The sequence below is a fragment of the Pipistrellus hanaki genome (genome assembly GCF_964339955.1).
Source record: "Pipistrellus hanaki genome assembly, chromosome: 13".
In the NCBI taxonomy this organism is placed as follows: domain Eukaryota; kingdom Metazoa; phylum Chordata; class Mammalia; order Chiroptera; family Vespertilionidae; genus Pipistrellus; species Pipistrellus hanaki.
The window spans coordinates 43546160-43561782 of NC_140515.1; the positions used below are offsets into that span (position 1 = coordinate 43546160).

Below are 15623 nucleotides of genomic sequence, written 5' to 3' on the forward strand. Positions count from 1 at the left end.
TATTATCTTTCATCTCCCCCTTTGTCTATTATTGTATATCTTAAAGTTTTTTTTTTATATTTTTAAAAATTTTTATTTCTGGTAGATTAAGTACCACATACCGTTCTTCCATTTATTTATTTAATTATTTATTTAATTATTTATTTATATATTTAATCATCACCCAGGGATATGTTTATTTTTAAAAAATTCTTTAATAATAAACATGTGTTAAAGTTGTTTTTTCTTTTGTTAAATATCTTTATTGATTTCACAGGGAAAGGGGGAGAGTGATATAAACATCAATGATGAGAATCATTGATTGGCGGCTTCTATATCCCCCCACCCCCCACTGGGGATTGAGACCAAAACCCAGGCATGTGCCCTTGGCCAGAATAGAACCTGGGCCAAAACCGGTTTGGCTTAGTGGTAGAGCGTCGGTCTGCGGACTGAAGGGTCCCGGGTTCGATTCCAGTCAAGGGCATGTACATTGGTTGCGGGCACATCCCTGGTGGGGGGTGTGCAGGAGGCAGCTGGTCAATGTTTCTCTCTCATCGACGTTTCTAGCTCTCTATCCCTCCCTCCTTCTCTCTGTAAAAAAAATCATATATATATATATATATATATATATATATATATATATGTATATGAATAGAACCTGGGACCTTTCAGTCCGCAGGCTGACGCTCTAGCCACTGAGCCAAACTGTCTAGGACAAACGAGCAACCTTTTGGCATATGGGATGCCGCTCCCACCAACTGAGCCACCTGCCCAGGGAGTTCTTACTTTTAAAACATTGCTTGGCTCTCCTCGAACATTTTCTCATTTGGAGAATCAGTCAGTCAGATTTCATTAAGGAGTCATTTGGGACTTTGGTTGGGTTTGCAATGAGAATTTATGGGTTACTTTGGGAAGAAAATGACATCTTTACAATTATGAAAGTTTACATCTGGTGGCATGAAAATGTCTCTCCCTTTATCCAGGCCATCTTCTGTACTTTAGAATAAATTTTTATAGTTTTAGTCATATCAATCGTGGACATTTCTTTTCAAGTGTATTTTTAGGCACTTTATATGTTTTGTTGCTATAATGGATAGAATTTTCTAAAATGACAATTTCTAACTGCTTATTGCTGGTAATTAAGCAAATGTTTATCTTTTTATCTATTGTTCTTTTAAGTGGCTAAATTGGTGGATTCAATTATTTTGATAGTTTTTAAGTTAGAAATTTCTAGGTTGCTTTTAAAAAAAATATATTTTATTGATTTTTTACAGAGAGGAAGGGAGAGAGCTAGAGAGCTAGAAATGTTGATGAGAGAGAGACATTGACCAGCTGCCTCTTGCACACCCCCTACCAGGGATGTGCCCGCAACCACTGTACATGCCCTTGACCAGAATTGAACCTGGGACCTTTCAGTCCGCAGACTGATGCTCTACCACTGAGCCAAACCCGTTTCGGCTCTAGGTTGCTTTTTACCGTGTTTTTGCTAGATTTCCTAGCATTTTATATATATATATATATATATATATATATATATATATATATATTATTGATTTTTCACAGAGAGGAAGAGAGAGATAGAGAGTTAGAAACATTGATGAGAGAGAGACATCGATCAGCTGCCTCTTGCACATGCCCTACTGGGGATGTGCCAGCAACCAAGGTACATGCCCTTGACTGGAATCGAACCTGGGACCTTTCAGTCTGCAGGCCGACGCTCTATCCACTGAGCCAAACCGGTTTCGGCAGCATTTTTTTCTTTATTTCCACTACATATTTTATATTTGTTTTATTAAATTGGCTACCATCTCACCCTGACTGGTGTGGTTCAGTTGATGGAGCATTGCCCCATGCACCAAAGGGTCGCCAGTTCAGTTCCTGGTCAGGGCACATACCTAGGTTTCAGGTCTGATCCTGTCTGGGTGCATATAGGAGTCAACCAATCGACATTTCTCTCTCACATAAAAGATTTGCCTGGATCTGGTCTTTTTATGATTCTGCCTTTTATATCACTTCGTGTGTGTGTGTGTGTGTGTGTGTGTGTGTGTCTGATATGCTGTGAGATTTTTCTCTAGAGCTGAAGCACAGAAAAGTCATAGCTGATTTGCCCATTTGAGCCTGCCTGCTTCCTGTTAATCAAAGTGTGATTTAGACAGACCAAGTCTTCACCTTGAGGCTCCTCCTGGGCTGACAGATGGCTTCCTCTCCTCTTGTTTGAAGGGTGGAAGTAAATTTGTACAAGTTTATTGAGAGCCAGAGAGTACATTTTTTTGTCCGGAGAAGGCATATTAAATAATTACAAGAGTTGAGACACGCGCGATTCAAGTGCAAGAGAGAGTGTCGCTAATTAATTTGAGACTGAACCTGCAGGAAGCGCTTGAATGGAAGTGTGAGTCAGCACAGCCATTAATTAATCTGAGGCTGGGCTCTCTTTTAAAGGGAAGATGCTGATTTTCAAGCCAGCGCAGAAAAAGAACAGTTCAGCGTTGGGTTGAATCTATGCCACCTTCTAGGCTCTGTTCGGTTGAACTGGGGAAGTGATTTGTTAGAGGGTCCTTATAAAGAACCCTCTCTTTATTCTATTCATTATTAAAAATTAAATTTATTTTATTACCAAAGCTAAAACAGTCAATTAAGACACGGAGGCTTAAATAACAATTCCCTATGGGTTGGCTGGGCATTGTAGGGTGATTGGGTGAGCTTTTTTTTCCCACTGGAAGATCCTGAGATTTTAGTATCTAGACTAGTATCCCTGCGAACAAATATGTACGCCATTAGCTCGCCAGTAGCTCTCTGCCCGATGCCTCATCCTCCTATAGCTCCCCCCCCCCTTATAGCTGGCTGCTCTGCCCCCACCTGTAGCTCTCCACCTAATCCTCCTGCTGATCCGTGATCTGATTGTTATGCGGTCGGATTACGCTTCACAGTGTAATGACCATTTGCATATTACATCTTATTATATAGGATGTCCTTTCTCATGGGCTGTTCAGTTTCTCCCCAGAAGGATCTTTCTATCCCCTGCTTTGGGGTTCTCCACCTTGGCTGTGGGAGTTCTGGGGGCTTGTCTAGGAAAGGGAGCGAGAAGGAGCTCTCAACATTTAGGAGGCAACTTTCACAAAATCCACCACTTTTGGCCCTGGACAGGTAGCTCATTTGGTTAGAGCATCATCCCGGTATGCCAAAGTTGCAGGTTTGATTCCTAGTTAGGGCACATAAGAGAATCAACCAACGGCCCTAGCCGGTTTGGCTCAGTGGATAGAATGCCAGCCTGCAGACTGAAGGGTCCCAGGTTCCATTCTGGTCAAGGGCACATGCCTGGGTTTCAGGCTCGATCCCCAGTAGGGGGCATGCAGGAGGCAGCCAGTCAGTGATTTTTTTTCTCATCATTGATGTTTCTATCTCTCTCTCTTCCTCTCTTCAATCAATAAAAATATTTTTTTTAAAAATGGAAGCATCTAATCACTGAGGAAAAGATACATTAAAAAAAAACCCCTCAACCAATGAATGCATAAATCAGTGGAACAACAAATTGATGCCTCTCTCTCTCTCAAATCAACAACAAATCCACCACTTTGAACCCTAAGCCTCATCTCAACTGTCCACTATTCCTGGTCTTCACGAGTCTGGAGCCTCCCTGACATATTTTTCCGGAGAGTAAGACATTCTTTCTCTGCAGGGGTCAGGGAGAGGTAGGATCCTGAGCTCTATCCCTTATCTAGACTCAATCAAAACCTGTCTTTCCGTCAGCAATGTAGATGATGATGGGACACCCAAATCAGCCCTTGAGAAGGATTTGTCCCAGCTGCCGTTGGCAGACAGTCTTCAGCTGCCATCCCCTTCATGAACTGCTTCAGCTCAAGGTCATTCCCTCCCTGGTGGCCCACAGCCAGCGATGCATGGAGGCGGGACCCGGTGCGATTTCAGGGAGGAGACATTTGATTATTTTTTGTATTTCTTTTGTGGCTAGCGTTCTATTTAGGTTTATAATTTCTGCTTTATTTCATCTTTTACCTAATTTTTTTTTTTTTTTAAGAGTTTGCCTTTTTTATGTGGAAAGAGTATTTGGCCAGGGGTGAGAAAAGGGGCCATTTTTGTTTTGTTTTATGAATTTTAAGTTGTGTTACCATATGACTTGCATACTTTTTGCTTTTGGAAGCCATGAGATTTTCTTTTTAATGTGATACATGGTTTTTCAAATCTGCCCTATTGTTTATTATGTTTTGTTTATTTGTGGACTTCTGAGGTATACTAGTATAGAAGACTTTTGTTTAATTATGTTTTTCTTTGTTCCTTTTCCTCCTAATGTCTTGAAAGTGACATGTTCTACTTTGGTTCCCTGGAGGTTACCTTTACATTGAAAATAATTAATTTAATTTAAATTTTATAAAGAGAAATATAGCCCAGATGGCCCAGAACTGCCTTTAAAGCCAGGTACTCGATGCTATGTCATTTGGATGACTACAATAGGGGTAACTAAATTCCATAAACTTCATTGAGTTTCTGCTATGTGCTAGACACTGAGCAAGCCCCCCTACAGAGATTGAGGAGATAAATGAGATACTTCTCATTCTCATGAGACTCATCATCTAGTGGTGCAACTGACAAGTAAACAAATTATAACTTTATGTGAAAGGTGATAATAGAGGCACATATAGGGTGGTCCCAATGGGTCATCCCTCCCAGTCTTGTGTAGTGCCCTCCTCTTGAGTCTGGGTTCGTTTAAGCTGTGATTCACTTCTTGACAATAGAACGCAACATAAATGACACCAATTTTTCTTTCATATTTAATCCCTTTGAAATTTTGGGCTGTATTCTGAGAACATTTAAAAAAATATTTTATTGATTTTTTACAGAGAGGAAGAGAGAGGGATAGAGAGTTAGAAACATCGATGAGAGAGAATCATCGATCAGCTGCCTCTTGCACACCCCCTACTGGGTTGATGTGCCCGCAACCAAAGAACATGCCCTTGACTGGAATCGAACCTGAGACCTTTCAGTGTGCCGGCCGACGCTCTATCCACTGAGCCAAACCGGTTTCGGCCTGATAACATTTTTTGACTTATTAATTGCTCCTCAGCTGTATCCACTGTGTTTTTATTTAGTTTTTATGTTTTTCCAACAACTCTAATTGGTTTTTCCCAGTACTCCTTGCATTTTCTACCTGTTTGTTCCATTAACTCTGTTTCTTTTGGTGTGAGTTCTCTTTATTGAATTTAGTACCTAGTTTTCCTATTGTGAGCTTCCTACAAATTTTAAAACATTATTGCTCTGTACTCATCTGGATATTTGAGATTTCCTGTTTTATGTTATACTGCCTCTAATGGAGAGGTAAGATATGATTTTGGTGGAATATTAGTACACAGTGAGATTCTAGAGAGATTCTGAAGTAATTCTGGGTCTCTCTAGCTACCCACTGCACTGTGTGGTCTCTTTCTTTCTTTTTTCATTTTTTTAATTAAGGTATTATATGTGTACATATCTTACCATTGCCCCCCCTCCCTCCTTGTGTAGTCTCTTTCATCCAAGCATCCATTCATTCTTCTTCTTCACTCTGCTTGGCACAGCTGGTGTGGGATGGACATCTGGCTCCTGTTAACCTCACCAGGTACATGGTCAGTCGCCCACCACCTCCCACCCCATCCTTCCTCTAGTCCCACTTTCTTTGTTCACTCCCCCTCCCCCAATCTTTCTTTTGCTACCTCCAAGCTTGAGCCATTCCTGGGGCAGTGCCCACCTTCACCGAAACTCTCTCCCATGCATGAATTATGCAGTGATTTCCTCATTAGGTCTGATTGCATCAGCTTTCTGTCTTTATTCCTGAGATGGTGATCTTTAAGAAAAATGACTTGGGTTCTACAGAAACAATGACCCCATGAAAGATTTTGAGGAGATGAAGAAGGCTGATATCTTTCAGAGTGCAAAGTGATCTCGGAATGTAAAGAATTTCTTTGGGTTGAATTCCATGGAAGCTTGTCACTGACCTATGTTCCTGAACTATGAAACATGAATATTTGAGCTAAGGAATAGTTTCTCTTGATAAATAAACTATTAAGAAATACTTGGAAAAAAATGACTTGGGCTAAAAATATAACCTGGAATTGAGAGCTGGCATGACAGGTAGGACATTCTGATTGTTCATTTCATCTTAGAATTCAAACCTGTTAAAATCATTTTGAAATTTGAGTGTAATACAAATAAATGTGGGACTTGGAATTTAAAAGAGCAATCACATCAACATGGAATGGAGAACATTCAGTTTGGTAGTAATTTGTAAAAAGTTCTAGAGCATTTGGTTTATTACAAGCTTTAAAATTTTTTTAAAAATTCTTTATTGTTTAAAGTATTACATATGTCTCCCCCCCGCCCATTGATATCTCCCCTATTACAAGCTTTAAAAGGTATGATTGTTCAAACAGGTGAAATAGGCCTACATTACATATGTGAGAAAGACACTCCCCATCACACACAGGTGAGACAGACCCCCATCACACACAGGTGAGACAGACCCCCATCACACACAGGTGAGATAGACCCTCATCACACACAGGTGAGACAGACCCCCATCACACACAGGTGAGACAGACCCTCATCACACACAGGTGAGACAGACCCTCATCACACACAGGTGAGACAGACCCCTATCACACACAGGTGAGACAGACGCTCATCACACACAGGTGAGACAGACCCCCATCACACACAGGTGAGAGAGACCCCCATCACACACAGGTGAGACAGACCCCTATCACACACAGGTGAGACAGACCCTCATCACACACAGGTGAGACAGACCCCCATCACACACAGGTGAGACAGACCCCCATCACACACAGGTGAGACAGACCCTCATCACACACAGGTGAGACAGACCCTCATCACACACAGGTGAGACAGACCCCCATCACACACAGGTGAGACAGACCCCCATCACACGCAGGTTCAGACAGACCCCATCACACACAGGTGAGACAGACCCCCATCACACACAGGTGAGACAGACCCCCATCACACACAGGTGAGACAGACCCCATCACACACAGGTGAGACAGACCCCCATCACACACAGGTGAGATAGACCCTCATCACACACAGGTGAGACAGACCCCCATCACACACAGGTGAGACAGACCCCCATCACACACAGGTTCAGACAGACCCCATCACACACAGGTGAGACAGACCCCCATCACACACAGGTGAGACAGAACCCCATCACACACAGGTGAGACAGACCCCATCACACACAGGTGAGACAGACCCCCATCACACACAGGTGAGATAGACCCTCATCACACGCAGGTTCAGACAGACCCCTCATCAAAAACAGGTGCGACAGTCCTCCCATTAAAAAAGAAAAAAAAAAAGTGTGATTGTTGCCTGTAAATGTGATTATGAAGAAAGGTAATGTTACCAAATAATTTCTTCTCTGAAATCAATCAATCTATATTAAAAAGTTAAAATAGGTTTTTATTGCTTTTTTTCAAGAGAGGGGAAAGGAGAGGGATAGAGAGACAGAAACATGGATGAGGGAGAATCATTGATCGGCTGCCTTCTGCACATCCCCTACTGGGGATGGAGCCCACAATCCCGGGCATGTGCCCTGACTGGGAATGGACCCGTGAATTCTTGCTTCAAGGGTCCACGCTCAATCACTGAGCCACACCGGCTAGGCTGAGGTGCTTCTTTGTCAGGCTGTGGTGCCTGAATACCTTTCTACTTAGGGTCCTCCCTTCTGTGGAATTAAAAAAGGCCCAAACTTGCCTTGAAATATATGTGTATGGAAATGTTCATGGAGATACTTGCTATGAGCGTGAAAGGGAATCAGGCATTCATTAGCCTTTATTGAGTTTTGAGAACAGGAAAACTCTTGAGAAGAGAATGAACTGCTGTTAATCTAACGAGCAGAGCAGGAGCTCAGGCCTTCTGAACTTGGCTTTTTCCTAGGTGTCAAGGAGGAACCAAATGCATTCCTTTTAAAAAAAGTTGCTACGGAAAGACAAGACAACCCCCCCCCCCCCCCCGCCTTTGCCCACTGCTCACTGAATATAAAGTCTGCAGCATGGAATTTTGCCTAATCAGCCTTGCTTTCGAAGCTTTCATACAATCAGTAATGCTGGCTTCTTCCGACGCCTCATTTTAATCTTCATGCATTTCTGAAAACTGAAGCTCTGCCCAGTCAGAGACAAGCAACGCTACCCTTTCAAACGCTCCTTTATTTCTTATTTTGGGTTGACTATTTCCAAACATAGACCACTTTCCGCACTGCTTGTCCTCATGGAAGGCTGTATAATCAATCCTCTCAGGGAGGGTTTTATGGGAGAATGTCCATATGTCATCGTTTAGAAAACAGGGTTTTGAGCCAGTTGAGATAGAATGGGTTACATCCAGGCCCCTCTGCAGTCTGAGAATTCCGCTTTTAAAAATATAACTATTGGAGGCAGCATATCAGAGTGGCCCAAAGAGTGGGCTCTGTTGTCAAGAATTTGAATCTCATGTTTGTTCATTACTTTTTATTAGTTTCTTACTGTTACTTTTCCTCCCCAAGACTCAGCTCTGTTCTCTGAAAACAGGAGGTAGCTGGTTTCTCCTGTAGATTTTGATCCAGGTTTTTACCAGGAGGTAAAGATGATTTTACAAGTGAAATGGCTTAGAGCACCTCTTAGCCCTTCCTGGGAGGAGTATCCTTGGTCAGCTCCTGTCTGCGTTCCTAGACCCGTGGTCGGCAAACTGCGGCTCGCGAGCCACATGCGGCTCTTTGGCCCCTTGAGTGTGGCCCTTCCACAAAACACCACAACCTGGGCGAGTCTGTTTTGAAGAAGTGGCGTTAGAAGGAGTTTAAGTTTAAAATATTTGGCTCTCAAAAGAAATTTCCATCGTTGTACTGTTGATATTTGGCTCTGTTGACTAATGTGTTTGCCCACCACTGGCTTAGACCAACTCTTCATTCTTCTCCCAGCCCTCCCTGCGAGGCCGACCTGCATGGACTTGAAGGACTTGGGGCGTTGGTTAGGTTCAGCCGGTGGGAGGCATCGGGGATTTGCAGGGTGGCGAGAGTGAGCTCAGGGAACTTTTTTCTGTCCTCTCTGGATTCTGATAACTCCCTTCTTTCCTTGCCCCTATAGGGGTGGTGAAGGTAGACTTAACCTTCCCCTTGAAGGACATCCATCTTTATAAATAGTGCCTTCATTAAACTCCCCTCCAGTTTCCCAGTTGAGGTTCTACCAGTTTCTTGCTGGGAGCCTGACCCATGCGAGGCTCTCTCCCTGCAGGTCCTTGAGGAGCCCTGGGGATTCAGTCTCAGTTCCAGCTGTCAGTCCTGCCTGGAGCTGCCTGCTCCGTGAGCCAGCTTTGGTTGTTGCTGTTGAAAGAAGGTAGCCTGGTGTCGCTCTGGCTTTCCTTGCACTTTGCTCCCTGATGAGCTGGCATGAATCTCATCCAGTCCATCTCTGGTGCCTGCTCCTCTGGATTCCGGTGCGATCCCAGTCTTTGCCTATGATGCAGGCACCTCCTCGTAGGCCTTTAGCCAAGGGAGGGAGAACCCGGTGCCGCCTGGTGACAAGTCTGTCTTCCTGGGATGTGACCTGGGTATATTAACACGTGGGCACTGCAGGGTGGGTTCAGTGAGAGGGTGAATGGACTCAGTTTCCAGTTGCTTACCATGGCAGGTACTGCGCATCACCATCTAGTATCATCAAAATCATAAATATCGCCGAAACCGGGTTGGCTCAGTGGATAGAGCGTCGGCCTGTGGACTGAAAGGTCCCAGATTCGATTCCAGCCAAGGGCATGTACCTTGGTTGCAGGCACATCCCCGGTAGAGGGTGTGCAGAAGGCAGCTGGTCGATGTTTCTCTCTCATCGATGTTTCTAGCTCTCTATTCCTCTTCCTTCCTCTCTGTAAAAAAATCAATAAAATATATTAAAGAAAATAAATAAATATTTCTTTAGAAAAATCATAAATATCAACAGATCATAAGTACCTTAGGTTCCTCACTTTATCCAAAGCAGTAATCCTTTCCCACTTCTCTAACTTCTCCAACTATTCCTTCCTCTCCTCCCCACCCCCTGACACACTGATACACATAGCTAGGGCATGCTCTGTTTCCAGGAGTGGGGGATATTTAGGATATTTAGGTTATCTCCTTTCTCAATCCCAACATACCATCATCCACAGCCTCTACCTCTCCCGTGCCACCCAGGACTCAAGTCCATATCTGCCAGGAACCAAATGAATAAGACACTTACCCATGCTAGTGGGTGCACAGGTCAATCTTGCAGTCATTCATTGACGTCTGCTTTGTCCCAGGCACTGAGCCTCGGTGAGATGAAGTGCCTGATCCAGGTGTCGTTATTGCCTTATTTGGTCCATCTGCAGTAAAGGGCCACAGACGGTATTCCTAACTTATTTCAAGCCAGAATGAATGATATTCTCAGAAGCTGATGAAGTATACGCAGAAGGAAATCAGGAATTTAGGAGAGAGGACGACAAGTGAACAAAAGAGGGAAGCAAAGAAAAGGAGAGGAAATTGATTTCAACTTGAGTTAGATAAGGGATAGGGAAAAAAACACATTTTGAACCCTGAGCGAGTTCATTTCTGTGTGGTTAGAATTTGTAATGTTGTTTTTATAGTAATTATTTTGTTGACTTTTATTTCCTAGAAGTTAACTGGTGGATCGAATGATATATTATGAATCAAGAAAATGTAAACCGAGTATTGTTTGGACAGTTGATACTTAGGAAGCTGATTTTTGTTGCTTTAAACTTTGACTGAAACACATTTTTACAACCAAATAAGATACCTGTGGGGACTGATGGAAAATATTTGCAAAGTCTTTTGTCCTTAGAGCAAAGCTTTTATTATTATTTTTTTTATTGGTGGAGGGCTTAGCATTAATGTTCCTTTGTTTAAGACTTTAGTTTGGACCTATTACTTTAATATTGACCATCATGATGGAATCTCCAGTAGATTTAACGTTTTAAAAAAATGATTTTTAGAGAGAGAGGAAGGGAGAGAAAGAAAGAAACATCTATGAGAGAGAGAAACATTGATTGGCTGCCTCCTGCATGTGCTTTACTGGGGATCAAACCTGCAACCCAGGCATGTGCCCTGTGCAGGAATTGAACCAGTGACCTCTTTATTTTATTTTATTTATTTTAATTTTAATTTTTTTTATTAAATTATTATTTGTGTACATATTTTAACATTGCCCCCCCCCCCCATACATACCCTCCCTCCCCAGAGTTTTGTGCCCATTGGTTGTACTTATATGCATGTATACAAGTCCTTCGGTTGATCTCTTATCTCCCCCAGATCTCCCCGCTGTAATTTTACAGTCTGCTTGTTGCTTTACTGTCTTTATATCTATCTTTTGGTTTGTCAGTTTATAATGTTTTTTAAAATCCATAAATGAGTGAGGCCATGTGGTATTTCTCTTTCATTGACTGGCTTATTTCACTCAGCATGATGTTCTCTAGTTCTATCCAGGTTGCTGCAAATGATGAGAATTCCTTCTTTTTTATGGCAGCATAGTATTCCATCGTGTAGATGTACCATAGTTTTTGGATCCAATTATCTGCTGATGGGGACCTAGGCTGTTTCCAGATTCTAGCTATTGTAGATTGTGCTGCTATGAACATAGGGGTGCATATATCCTTTCTGATTGGTGTTTCTAGTTTCTTGGGATATATTCCTAGGAGTGGGATTACTGGGTCAAATGGGAGTTCCATTTTCAGTTTTTTGAGAAAACTCCACACTGTTCTCCACAGTGGTTGCACCAGTCTGCATTCCCACCAGCAGTGCACGAGGGTTCCTTTTTCTCCGCAATCTCGCCAACACTTGTCGTTTGTTGATTTGTTGATGTTGGCCATTCTGACAGGTGTGAGATGGTACCGCATTGTTGTTTTGATTTGCATCTCTCGGATAATTAGTGACTTTGAGCATGTTTTCATGTGCCTTTTGGCCTTCCTTCTGTCTTCTTTTGAAAATATTCTATTTAGGTCCATTGCCCATTTTTTAATTGGATCATTCATCTTCCTTTTATTTAGTTGTATAAGCTGTTTGTAGATGTTGGAGATTAAACCTTTATCAGAGGTAACATTTGCAAATATGTTCTCCCACACAGTGGGCTTTCTTGTTGTTTTGTTGATGGTTTCTTTTGCTGTAAAAAAGCTTTTTATTTTGATGTAGTCCCATTTGTTTATTTTCTCTTTAGTTTCCATTGCTAGGGGCAGTATCAGTGAAGAAGTTCTTTTGGCATACGTCTGAGATTTTGTTGCCTGTGGATGCTTCTAGTATTTTTATGGTTTCCCGTCTGATGTTTAAGTCCTGTATCCATTTTGAGTTTATTTTTGTGTATGGTGTAAGTTGGTGATCTAGTTTCATTCTTTTGCATGTATCTGTCCAATTTTCCCAACATCATTTATTGAAGAGACTGTCTTGACTCCATTGTATATTCATGCCTCCTTTGTCAAATATTAATTGAGCATAGTGATTTGGGTTGATAGCTGGGTTCTCGATTCGATTCCATTGATCTATATGTCTGTTTTTGTGCCAGTACCAGGCTGTCTTGAGAACAGTGGCTTTGTAATACAGTTTGAAGTCTGGTATTGAGATCCCTCCTACTTTACTCTTCTTTCTCAGGATTGCTGTGGCTATTCGGGGTCTTTTATTGTTCCAAATGAACTTTTGGAGAGTTCTTTCTAGGTCAGTGAAATATGCCGTTGGTATTTTATGGGGAGTGCATTGAACCTATAGATTGCTTTAGGAAGTATGGACATTTTGATGATGTTGATTCTACCAATCCATGAACATGGTATGTTCTTCCATCTGTTTACATTTTCCTCTATCTCTTTTTTCAGTGTCGTGTAGTTTTCCGCGTATAGGTCCTTTACTTCCTTAGTTAAGTTTATTCCTATATATCTTAATTTTTTTGGTGCGATGGTAAATGGAATTGCTTTTTTAGTCTCTGTTTCCATAAATTCGCTGTTGGTATATGGAAATGCCATAGATTTCTTGGCGTTAATTTTGTATCCTGCTACATTGCCAAATTCATTTATTAAGCCAATTAGTTTTTTAATGGAGTCTTTTGGGTTTTTTATATACAATATCATGTCGTCTGCAAATAAGGATAACTTTACTTCTTCTTTTCCAATTTGGATGCCTTTTATTTCCTCCTCTTGTCTAATTGCAATGGCTAGTACTTCCAGTACTATATCAAAGAGGAGTGGCGATAGTGGGCATCCCTGTCTTGTTCCTGTTCTTAGAGGGAATGGTTTTAGTTTTTGCCCATTGAGTATGATGTTGGCTGTGGGTCTATCATATATAGAATTTTTTAAAAAATATATTTTTATTGATTTTGTACAGAGAGGAAGAGAGAGGGATAGAGAGTTAGAAACATAGATGAGAGAGAGTCATCAATCAGCTGCCTCTTGCAAACCCCCCCCCCCCCCCACTGGGGATGTGCTTGAAACCAAGGTACATGCCCTTGACCAGAATCGAACCCGGGACCTTTCAGTCCGCAGACCGACGCTCTACCACTGAGCCAAACCGGTTTAGGCTGACCTCTTTATTTTTTAAATAAAAGAATAAGACTTTTGTTTTCATTCATCAAAAAAGCTTCATTTTAACATTTATTTAGCTTTCTGACTCTGTGCTTGTGCCTTCAACACTTTCACAACGACTTTCTGCTCCTCAGTAAGGAAAGCACGCTTGATCCTGTTACGGACACATTCAGCACATGTGGATCCACCACAGGCCTTGCTGATGTGCTTTTTCATTTTAGACGATCTCATTAGAATTTTAGGTTTCACAGCACAAACTCCTCAAGAGTCGGCCTGGGCACACACCACACGCAGATTTGGGTGCTTTCCCAACCTTCTTGGTATAAAGGTAAACAATTCTATTACCAGGGGTTCGGGACAATCTAGTTTTGTTAGAGGCTGCGTTATAGGACAGCCTCCAACGGTATATCAAACGCTGGACCATGGTGAATACCTAAACTGAAGTCACCATCCCCAGAAGAGGTCTTGAACCAGTGACCTCTTAGTGTAAAAGACCATGCTCAACCTACTGAGCCACACCAGCCGGGACAGGCTTAGTGAGTTTTTGACAGGCAGCATTCAGAGGTGAAGAAGTGCCTTTTGGCCTCTTGGAATTTCCCCCAAGAATCTGGGCAGCACTGAGTCCATCCATTCCTAAGCACTCAAAGCATTTCCACCTGCAATACCATTTTACTCTGGGCTCTAAAATATAGTGGCTCATGTGTGGACTTTGGAATGAACAAGCCTGGGTTCCAATGCTGGTCCTGCTGTTTACTAGCTTTGTGATCCTGAGAGCTTCGCTCCACTTTCTTGAGCCTTGGTTTACTCGTTTGCAATAAGGGGATAACAATGGTGACCTTCGCACCTTGTCTTCAGGATCAGAATGAATGAAAGTCAGGCTCCTGGGATGATGCCTGGCACAGAGTCGGCGCTAAATTTATGGTTGAAGTTGTTAGGATTATTTTTATCTTCTATTTCTCTATAATTCATTTTCCATGTTTAAATATTGTCTGGCAAGAGCTGGACACCAGGGGAATGCAGAGGGGCTCCTCAAAGGCCTTTGGGCTCCAAAGGCTCCTGGTCGTGCTTGAGAGTAAACTTTTTGAAGAGACACTCACCCAGCCCAGCCAGGGGGCCGGCCAGCTTGTGGAGGTGAGCCAGGTGTGGCCCATCTTCCTGATGAGTTACACATGCTCCCCACCGGAAGTGGTTCTTCAGGAGGTCACAGAGATGAGGGCCTGCAGCTCCAAAGGGCCTGGCTCAGGTTCCTCTCCAAGGCCAGGGTGGCTTACGGGGGTGCCCTGAGTTTTGCCCGGCTTATCCTGGGAGGCTTTAGCACGTCTTGGAAGAGCATGTGGCCACCGCGCCAGTTTTGCATCTTTAAGAGACGGTCTAAGCCCTCAGCTTCTTCGCTGCTAAATCGAGGCCCACACCCTCCAGAGCCACATCGTCAAGGTCGAAATAGAAGCCCAGAGAGAGGTAGGTGTGGCAGGTCCACAAAAGCAGGCTGGCCAGGCGGCTGACGGAGGCCTCCACCTGGGTGGAACAATTCTGACAGATTTGGGAGCTCGTGGTTGTTCAGCAACAAGACGGTAAGGTAAGAAAAACAAAACGGTGTGGCGGTTTGGGGAGGCTGAGGATGGCTGAGGTGGTTCCGAAGGTGGTGACTGGAAAAGAGGTTGGAGGGTGGTGGAGGCTGGAAGAAAGGAGGTGGGAGGCCATGTCCCTGGGTCTATTCGTCCAAACATTGTTGAAGCAAGAGAAAGATCCGGGACCACCGAGGGCACTGCCAAAGGTACGTTTTTTTTTTTTTTTTTTTTTTTTACTGTCTTTCGTTTTTGCTCCTGTGAATTCAACTATGATATAATTGCCATTTGCATGCATGCCATTCCTTTTTGTGATCTCTTTTTCTCTGGTGTTCTGAAGCTTCACCGATTTGTCTTAGGGAAATTTTCTAAAAAATCCACTTTCCTGCTGAGGGTTGTTATCGTTCATCAATTCTGGTAAATTCTCAGCCATGATTTCCTTGACTAGTGCCCCTGCCTCATTATCTGTGTTAGTTCCTTTTGGAACTCCAATTGGACTCAAGTTGGACCTTCTTATAT

At 42.8% G+C, this 15623-nt stretch overlaps 1 pseudogene across 1 annotated transcript; it reads right to left on the reverse strand.

The window, feature by feature from the left end:
- Positions 1-13608: 13608 nt before the first annotated feature.
- LOC311632133 (large ribosomal subunit protein eL34-like) lies at positions 13609-13963 on the reverse strand (annotated as a pseudogene). Its single transcript has one exon. The product of its transcript is annotated as a large ribosomal subunit protein eL34-like (transcript).
- Between the last annotated feature and the right edge of the window lie 1660 nt (positions 13964-15623).